A 10583-nucleotide genomic window follows, 5' to 3' on the forward strand; every position below is an offset into this window, starting at 1 on the left:
CAAAAGGCTTTGTGGGCCGGCCATGAAAGGGCCTATTAACCATACTGCATCCCCCAGAGGCCCTGCCCGCAGGACACCGCCTCCCAGAATGCCACTCTCTCAGCAGGCTGCTATCCCAGCATGCACCGCTTCCCTTCAGCACTAACCCTGTCACCCCATAGCCGCACTATAGAGCCTCACACAGATTGTCATGTAGATGATTATAAATGTTGTTATGAAAGTAATGGTGAGTGAGAGGCAGAGAAGGACTTGTCAGTGCTCTGTGTGCATGTGGTGTGATTTGTGTGTTTTCTCCCAACAAAGACCCAGAGTTGGACAGAATGAAAGCGTTGGGTAAGGTTTGGGTGTCAGGTGTGAATTCATCCTGTGTGTTTCGATATGTAAAAGGTGTATTGTTCATCCGTGTGTGCGTGTGTGTGTGTGTGTGTGTGAGGTGATTTCATTTCGAGGGTCTCAACAGCACAGTGTCGTCTCCTCTTCAACCTCCTCACTCCATTGTTCAGCTGGACGCCATGACAACGACCTGCTCTCTCACTCCGTCTCTGTATCCTGCTGACCTTAGCAGCTGTGTCACTTCCTCAGTGTGACAAAACCAGAAAGAATTGCACGCACGCACACACACACACACACACACACACACACACACACACACACACACACACACACACACACACACACACTAAAGGTGTACTAAATCAGCACAGTTTCTTTTTTCTCCAAATTGAAAGAAGAAAGACCAAACCACTCACACATACTCTCTTGTCTTCTGTTGTGGTTTGGAGTTATTGATTTGTGGTTTGAGGGCTTCACACTTTTCATTATGAAGAGGTCCGGCTGGTTTTTACACAGCCAGAATGACCTTTGAAACATTCATCCATGAGTTCAGTAACTATTCCGTGTAAAAATGCAGCCTCATGATTCATTGCTCGGGTATGAGTGCATGGGCACAGTGCTGATGTAGGATATAGATGGTAAAAAAAAAAAACAAAGATGATTTATATGGAAAAAAAACATAAAATGGTTCATTTGTGATGGTTAATATATAGCATGACACAGCACTCAATAGACAGAGTGGACAGTGACACATTCAATCCCTTAAACCAACAAACTCGATCAACATGGATATGCTCAACCTGCTGCAGGCAGATTATGTAGTTAGATGCTTCAGAATATTTCCAATTCATATGAAACATGCTTTATTTTGACAAGCATCCAGGCTTCATTTAGCTAGATGCATTAGGCCTCATTTACAGACCAGTATGTCCAGGCCAATTTAAAAAAAAAAAAACACCAGCCAGCTTTATGTGTGAAGAATCACACTGCAGTTGTGAAATGGGCACTTTCCCTTATAGATTGCATCACACCTCCTCACCCTGCGTTTCCTTTCATTTCTCTGAGTTATCAGGCATGACCTGTGTTTACCAAAATCTGGCAGTGTCTCCCTTTAAAGCAACAACTTTATCCCCATAACACATCATCCTGACATCAGCTCACGGCTTCAACTGTGTCACAACATGCAGTCAGGACCGACAACTTCATTTTAGAAAAGTCCAAAAGCTGTCGTTGGAGAGCAGAATTTGTTTTCTGACTACCGACATTTAAAAACAAGACACTGGTGCACGGTCATGCATGTTGATGGTATGTTTCCACTTCTCTTTTAAAATCAGTGTTAAGAGACTAAAAGTTTTGTGTTTTATCCTACAAGTTTCATCCATTCATTGGTTTCTTCATTGCTGTTAAAGTTATTTCCAGAAAGAAACACTTGTGCTTTGCATGCCATGACCATACAACCTGACCCATGTGAGAATTGACTCCACAACCCCTACATCACTGTACGTTACATTTGGCACACGTTCATTTTAAATAGAGCCCCGCTCATTCACTATTACAGTAAGAGCATCACTGTAGGAACTCATGTTACTTTCACAAGTGTTTGTCACTATTTGGCTATTTGATTCACCAACTTAGCTGAACTATAGGATGTAGACTATATGTGCTGGAGCTACCTGCTTCTGATTAAAATATCAAAGCTGAAGCACAAGCAAGTGGAATGGCATCTTCATGCGTAGAACAACGCAGTCAGGAAACCAGCTACTGTTGATCGTGTGGCTGTTTATAAGCACCCTCTATAGGCTCAACAATGACCTGGACATTCAAACAAGTGAATCTTTGCAGCATTGTGTCATTATAACAAAAGTGTTGTCATCAGTGATACAGAACACCGTGACAGCACCTAAAAAGAACAATCAAGTGAAGCATGACGGGAGGTAGAGTTGATATAACAGAGGCAGAGGTTCTACTTCCTGGCGTCTTCTGAGCATGTGTGTCTAAAAATACGCCCATGTGAGCAGAAAAAGTGCAGAGCATGTCAGAACTCTCTGTGAGAGAGATTCAAAGCAGGGACCGGAGTCATCCATTTATTTTTCCACAGCTTCATCTTTGTCTCGCTTTATTTCCTGAAGAAAGAAAAAAAGCAGAACTCATGGGAAAATGTCTTCATAGAGAATTGAATGATCGTGTATTACGGCCTCTGAACTGCAACTTCATGCACATGATTTATGTAAAGCCCAATGACAGATAAAGTACACAAATGGCTTTTTTTTTTTTTTTTTTTTTAAGTAAGAGGAACAACATCAGTCATGTAGTCCAAATTTTAATAGCAGCCCTCTGACTTAAATGTTGAGTTAGTTTATTTTTCTGCATTTCCTCGTGTAAAACCTATTTTTCTTGCATGTCCGTTTGCAAGTTCTCCTGCTGACTGTGTGGGTTTTCTCAGGGTATTACTGGTTCTATTGAAGAGTCCAAAGGCATGCATCTTGGTCACTTTGAGTTGGTCACAGGATTAAATGTGTTTGTGGAGATTGTTTGTGTCTCTGGTCACTTGTCCAAGCTGCACTTCACTCCGTCCTTGCTGGGAGAGACGAGAAGATCGGTATGTAGGAAAACGGATCGAGGAAAGAACAACCAGGAAGGAGAAGAGAAGGTTCCTTTTTCATTGAGTCTGGATTCACACGTTAAGTTTGCTTGAATTGCCATTGTCTGCATTAAAAGAAAAAAGAAAAAACAACAACCTAAAACCCCCAAATAATGATCCTTATTTTGAAACAGCAAATTTTCCAGTATGCAAATGCAATGAGAATTGATTCTAGCTCACAATGATCCACACACGCTCAGGGAGAACATGCAAACTCCACACAAAAAGTCCCCTCAAGCCCAAAGTGCTAACCAGTACCTCATGGTGCGGCCCCTGTTGTTTTATATTGTATTTCAGAAGCGGTGGCGATACTTGTTCAACCAAACCAGGAAACTTCTTATGTGGCTTCTTATTTGCGTCTTCAAGAAGAGTGATCATCATAGCGTGAAGTCATTAAGTCATCACATGCTGCATCACTACAAAACCCAACCAGTTTTGTCCCTTTTTTTTTTTTTTTTTTAATTCCCCTCTAGTTAAGGGAAATTATCATCTTCCAAAACTAACATGTAGACTCCAAGGTTTTACGGGAAATATGCTGTTGGGTCCATAATAATAAACCAGAGACGGCAGGAGCCTCACAAAAGAAGATAGTAAAACCTCTAATTATAGGCCATGTTTTTATGAGTTTATTGTTTGTTCTGCATGATACAGAACTGTGCAAAGTATGCTTTTATCTACCGGTAATTGCAGTTGTTAAATAAATGCACAGATGGACAGTAAAACTGCAAATAAATCAATAAAACTGTATACAAAATGTATAGAATTGGGATAATATTCTTTGCTTGCTTCACCTTATTGATACATGATGAACTTTGCCTTGGGCTACATCTCCAGACACTCTGTCAAACGTTTTGGTACAAGAGAAGGAAAAAAAGATTTATGGCGCCTTTTTTTTTTTTTCCTTTCTGATGTCTTCTCCAAAAGTACAAAACACACACATAGAGGGAGGATTTCGCACTTTACCAGTGAATCTTTGCCTCAGGGGTTTTCATATCCGGAGATTTTATTGTTCTTTTCCATTCTTACCAATCTAAAGCTCATACTTTACAGTGAGTGTGTGTGTGTGTGTGTGTGTGTGTGTGTGTGTGTGTGTGTGTGTGTGTGTGTGTGTGTGTGTGTGTGGGGGGGGGGGGGGGGGGGGGGGTGGTAATAGGCTGTTATTGGTTCTCATTCCAGTGTGATTGAGCCGTTAAGACAGAGATCCAGGAGGCTCAGGTGGGGTCGGACCTCAGGCTGAGTTACTGTCTGTGTCATGATGAGGAATGCGCTGTGTGACTGCTCTGATTAGATGTTATATTTCTTCACAGAGGTAACTCGGGTCTCCGTTGAGACAGCGAGAATATGCAACCTTTACTTTTTTTTCTTTTTTTTCTTGTGCCGCAATAGATGGCATTTGTTTGCTGGGATTAATTTCATTTATTTTATTTACTGTTTTTAATCATTGGTTCCAGACATCTTTCCAGTCCATCAAAGTGGGTCACCATCACTGGTTGCAGCTGAATTCTGTAACTTTCCATTTCTGTTGGAATCCAAATCCATCTGGTAGTTGTTTCCATGTTGCCAGAGTCTATGAACCAATGTTCCTCCTTCGCTTAAAGCTATTTCAATTACGATCAGTCATTTGATTGAATTAAAGTTCGAAGGTAATGTTGAGTAAGGTTTGTTCGATTTTTTTTCTCTCCTTACGTCAAGACACCAATCAAAGTGAAACACAATCCACTGGCAGAAATGTCTCTGTAATTGGTCTGTCCGGTAAAATGACTGGACGCCGTACCTGTTTATCTGTCATCCTCATATTGTGTTGGCTCAGCGACGACAGTCGACGGTTCGCCAAACTAAAATCAGTCTGGTTTGAACAACTGTGAGTGAAAAAGCTTCCAAACATTTTGCAACATTCTCCATTATTCTTTTATATTCCACTCTTGCATGAAGCAAGAAAAGAAAGATATAATTCACTCCACTAATCTGAGTCACTGTCAAGTCAGGTCAAATATAGATCCGGGTATCAGTCGGTGGGATTAAAACTCTTCTGTGTCAAGATTCTCTGGTTTGTTGCCTTGAGCTTGACAATTCACCACAATTGCTGCTTAGGAAGCCCAAGGTGTATTTCCTTGTATCCATATAATACCTGACTTTATGTAAATAGAGTTTTAGAAATGTACACAGCACAAAACACAAATGTTGAATTGTTGAATCTAAATAGACCAATAAGAGGAAGTAATGCAGAATCTGGAAGTGAACACTGGTTTCATAATTTTTGTTAGAATGCTAAATATATACTGTATGTCCAGGATTTTGTTTTCTTACATGAATGGTATCCAAGGTAAATAAGTACTGTTGGTAATGACAGCAAGGAGCTGTGAGTTTCTTCTCAGTTGTTACGCAGTGCACAAATGTACTGATCACATGTCAATCTTAAAATCATAAATGGTCAAATTACGGTCTTCAAGCAGTTTTTTAATGGTGAATGTTTACTTTTGTTCAAGTCATATTGTTTTCTAAACACGTAATCACAATTTGAATTAATATTGAACCATTTTGATCTGCAATTTTGTAGCCAATGTAGTTATAGATCTCACAAGAAACCCTTTTTCATGTATATTTATAAAACAAATGACCACTGTGTCATTTTTGGATACTTCACTGCTTGTCTAAGAAATGTGGCTTACGTGGATATTTTATACAGATTCATTGGATCGGATTATTTTTGAATGCAGCCAGAAAGTCACTTATACCTTGAGTAATTTTGGATAGGAGGAACTTTTACCAAAACACCTTTTAAACAACCACTACCTGAGTGCAATTTAAGCAAACTAAGGAGTGCAAAGTGTCAGAAACTCCTCTCATCTCCAGCATTTGAGAAGTAAGCAAACATACCAAAACCAGCTGGAATACATTCATAACACTTTTTAATGTTGATTATATTGAAAAAGAACCAGAGTTTACGCATGCGAGGAGAAATGTGAATATTATTGCTTGACAGTTAAATAAAAGGGCTGAGAAGGTGAAAGCTGCTGGTGTTATGTATCAAAAGAATTCATGTAAAAGTCTCCACCACCACCAGCAGCCATCGGTATCCCTGTTTGGCCACATGTCAGTTTATCTAGGAGATAATTGAGAGTATATCTGAATGTGCTGTTGGTTTAGAGATTATGATCTTGCAATGTTTCCAGTTATTGTTTGCTCTCAGCAAACCCTCAACCATAACTAGTGTGTTGTAACGTGGAAAGAATCCTATTATTGACACAATCTGACAGCAGCGGACATGCTTCACTCCATCGCACAATAACGTCTCCTTTTTCAGGTTTTATCCGCCGAGTCGAAGGACGACTGGTGCAGAGCAGTAAATATTACCCCGCTCTTTGTGGTATTAAAGCTTAAGTGGCCTGCAGACTCAAACTTGTGACTTTATATCCCTACTGGAGTGAAGTGTGAGTTTTGACTCGAACCCTTAACTGTGTCCAGATGCAGCAGACAGACCTAATTGGACCTGGAGCCAGTTAAATCCAAGACCAGCTCTGCTCGGCTCAGCTCATATAACTGCTTGGCCCGGGGGTCGGCCTGATCTGTCCTGACTGTGCTTCTCTTTTCAACCAACACACTTTAATATCTGAATTTAGAGTCGGCTGCGTTGCTCTTTCGCCCTCTTCCTGTTTTTTACTCTCTGGGCTCGTCTCAAAGGAGTTGAATGAAGAACGACCCGTCAGAAGAGTTTGGTGGTACAAAACAGCTTGATAGTAAAGTTAAGTTATAGGTACAAGTCAGTGTTGCTGGGCGGGTCAAAAGGTTGAACAAAAGCCGGGGTCACAGAGTGTACGTTGTATATCAGAAGGTGGGAGTGAAGGAGGGAGGTCAAAACACCTAAAAATCTGATGTGGCCAAAAGTCTGACATTCTACCTTTTATCAGGCACCTGGTTTTTTCATCCAAACCCTCCCTGCATATGGTTTTATTTGGACTTGTCTCCTGTCACTCCCCCGTCGTTCCTCTGGATTTCTCTCTTTCCTCCTATCATCCATCTCGGCTTTTGCTTCTCCTCCCTTATTTTGACTCACTTTCTCTCCCTGCAGCCCTACACCCTCTCCCTCCAATCATCTATCCAACATCCCTCCCGCTTTCCATCTCTCCCTCTCCGACTTCCTGCTTCCTAGCCTGCCAGACGGTCATAATTAACGAGGAAAACGATAGTCGTCCCCCCCCCGGCCCTCGGGAGCATTCTCCACTCTTTACACTGAGAGAGACCGTGAGTGTGCGTGTGTGTGTGTGTGTGTGTGTGTGTGTGTGTGTGTGTGTGTGTGTGTGTGTGTGTGTGTGTGTGTGTGTGTGTGTGTGTGTGTGTGTGTGTGTGTGTGTTTCTTTCCACGCGCACATGCTAAAATCTCTGCTTCCCCCTCGTACCTCCAGACTTGGCCTACGGACCGACTCCACTCAATGCGTCTTTATGTTCAGTGTCAGCAATGAAGCATGATCTCACCCCCTCCAAAAAACACACCAAATGACTTACAGAGACTCCCAAACACAGGCTGCAAACATGGAACGGCCTCCTCTCCAAGAGAAATAACACACACCCTCGTAGACACACACGCACGCACACACATACACACATACTGTCCACTGATCAACTGGCAGCAGCTCTGATGGTGACTAATTCCGACGAGAATGTAGGAGAAAGTTAGAGAGAATGGCGCCATAGAAACGGCTGCTGGGTTATTTGCTTTATTGAATTTAAACCTGTGTGAGGTACATTAGTGATGTCACGTGTTTGAGACGTATTACAGCAATTGACACATTATTGTTCCCATATTTGTAAAAATATTGTCTCATAAATTTGGTCACAACAAGGCCACGCAGTGGGGAAGTGATTGGCGGAGTTTAGATGTTCTCCCTTCCAGTATGCGTGCTTGGTACACCAGTCTCACTCTGCAGTCTTGAGACTAAATTTGCCTCTAAATTTCATGTCGGTGTATCTTTCTTTCTGTGTTTGCCCCGTAGACGGGCATCCTGTCAGATTTGTCCCTTATCTCCGTCGACTTTTGTCAAAAACATCCCACCTTCAGCTTTTGTCTCTGATCGCCCCGAGCATGTACTCAGAAATGTTTCATGCCACTTTGTAGAGTATTAATTTTCTCCAGGTACTCCGATTTACCCCCACAGTCCAAGAACATTCGTGCAAGATTAATCGTTGAACTCAAATTGAACCTGATGCATGGTTTTAAAGATTCCATTTCTTTTTTTAATAAGACCTATAATTCCGCTATCTCACACAAACATGCTTGTCACTCACCCACACGTTTGTACGCCACTTGATGAAATACACTTTATATATGTTTGCTGAAACTGTTTTCCCTCAGTAAATTTATATCTTAAGATAACATTTTATCTGAAAACCTCCGGGCCGATTCACCCATTACCCGACGAATCATAAACAGGGATTTCTTCACATAATCATACCTGCCAAGAATATTTACATGACCTGTGTGTTTGTGTGTCTTCCGTGCCCTCTCGCCTTGGCATGCCCCCCTGTGCCCCCCCCTCCCTTCCTCCTCCCTCCTCCCACAGTGCTGGGAAGTACATCCCAGATCAGAGGGCAGCGGCGCTGATAAGGAGCTGCACTGATGCTATCTGTCAGTCACAGCCAGAGGGCGGGGCTCAGAGCCAGGGGGTCAGGGCTCTCACGGGTCCCTCGGCTCTCCCCTCCTTCCTTATCTAAACAAACAAGATGCTTTTCACATTCTGGCAAAGCAGGAGCCCACAGGGGTCAGACAGAGAGAGAAACAGAGAGAGAGAGAGAGGGAGAGAGAGAGAGAAATATAAACAGGAACACCTTATACAACAAACTGCTCAAGGTCAAAACAAGATTCTTTATCATCTTGGTTCAGAGATGAGGAAAAGCTATGGCTTTTCCACTCACATCTGCTGCAGAGCTGAAACTGGGCCTTAGTTTATTAACTCGTGGATAAGGTGGACTTTATAGAATCCTTAGGCTTTAGCTTTTTCCATTGTCTCAGAGCCGTATTGCTTTTTCCAGCTCGAAAAACCACTGTGGACATAAAATGATATTCATTTCTCATCAGAGTTGCATTTCTGGATGTGTTGCAAAGCTTTTAAATACAAACAAGCAGTTTTGGATTTTTTTTATTTTTTTATTATAAAATAAAGAATAGATGCTTGAACATGCAAAAATCATGAGTGCAAACAAAACTGGAAAGACTGTGGAGCAGTTGTTCCACAGCAAAAAGGCACTTAATCTCTTTCCTTTGTGTTTCCTCAACACACAGAATCTCAGTGATCCAAAACCACTGGCAGGAACTTCCATGACAAATAAACTTGATGATGAGAAAATAATAATCAATAAATAAACTTGATGATCACTATCAGTCTCTGCTGTTTGTACGCCCGGATTATGTTTTTAAAAGTTCACTGGCTCGGCTCCAGGCGTGCGCAGGTACATGTGCTGCTGAGTGCAAGTGTGTCTTTGTGAATGTGTGTCAGTTCAGCAGTGTAAATATTGTGTTGTGCTCCAGTAACAACTCTTCCTCTGGATCTGCAGTAGCAGCACGCTCGGCTGTTTATTTTTCTTCCTGACGGACGAGTTCTTATCAAATAAGCAGACACTGCCTCCGAGCCTGCTGTCCAACCACACGCTCCCACAGGACATCCCGCCCACTTTCCTCCAGGCTGTCATGAGGCCAAGCCGCCACTTGTTCACGGTGAGTGACAGCAAAACGGGCCCCCTTACCGATGTGACGCGTTTGGATGGCGATGGTGTCAGCCATGCTTCTCCTTTGACCTTTAATGTGCTTGAGGCGCATCGACAACTCACACAGTCACTGAGGATTTCCAACGTCTGCCGAGTCTCATGCCAATCATGGGCGGATGTGACAGATGCCACAGTGTTTTCTCTATCGCCATGGCAGCCCCCTCAGTTATGGCAGATAAGGGCTGATAGGGGCTGACATACAATGAGGGTTTTATCAGTCCACGAGAACCCCGAAGGCCGAGGCAGACACTTGAACGAGTGCGACAAAATGAGGTTTGTTTCTCATGTGAATGAGTCCCGACAAAAGTACATTTGTCGGGAATCCAAATAAGAAAACCCAAAAAGAGGTTGTCTCATTCTTGACGATGACGATTTGCAAACATTTAAAGTATCATTTAAGAGGTGGGTTAAAATCACACAGAATATATATCGTGTGGCATATGGTGACACTTCTGTCAGACTCTCATAGTTTCTTATTGGAATATATGTATTTTCTTGTACTATTTATCAAATCAAATCAAATCAAATCAAATCAAAAAGTTGTCTATTTAGCTCTATTTATGTCTATTTATTATAGAAATTCTTTAGTTATAGAAACAGCAAATCAGAGTTATAAGAGTTAATGGTGACACTTCCTGGAGAAATCACACAAAGTAAGAGCAGTGGTGTTTTCACCGGAGAGGGCAGAAATGCTGTAATCCATTTACTCAAAGGTCTGTAAAATATCTTTTCATGGAAAAACAGCTTTTGTCTTTATAGCTGTGAGGTAAAAAGAAGTCAACGAGGATAAACCCTGATGAAGGAAAGAAGTCAGAAGTTTTGTACAGTACTTCTCTAAAAGTCAACACAG

Source organism: Blennius ocellaris (genome assembly GCF_963422515.1).
Source record: "Blennius ocellaris genome assembly, chromosome: 19".
Taxonomy (NCBI): Eukaryota; Metazoa; Chordata; class Actinopteri; order Blenniiformes; family Blenniidae; genus Blennius; species Blennius ocellaris.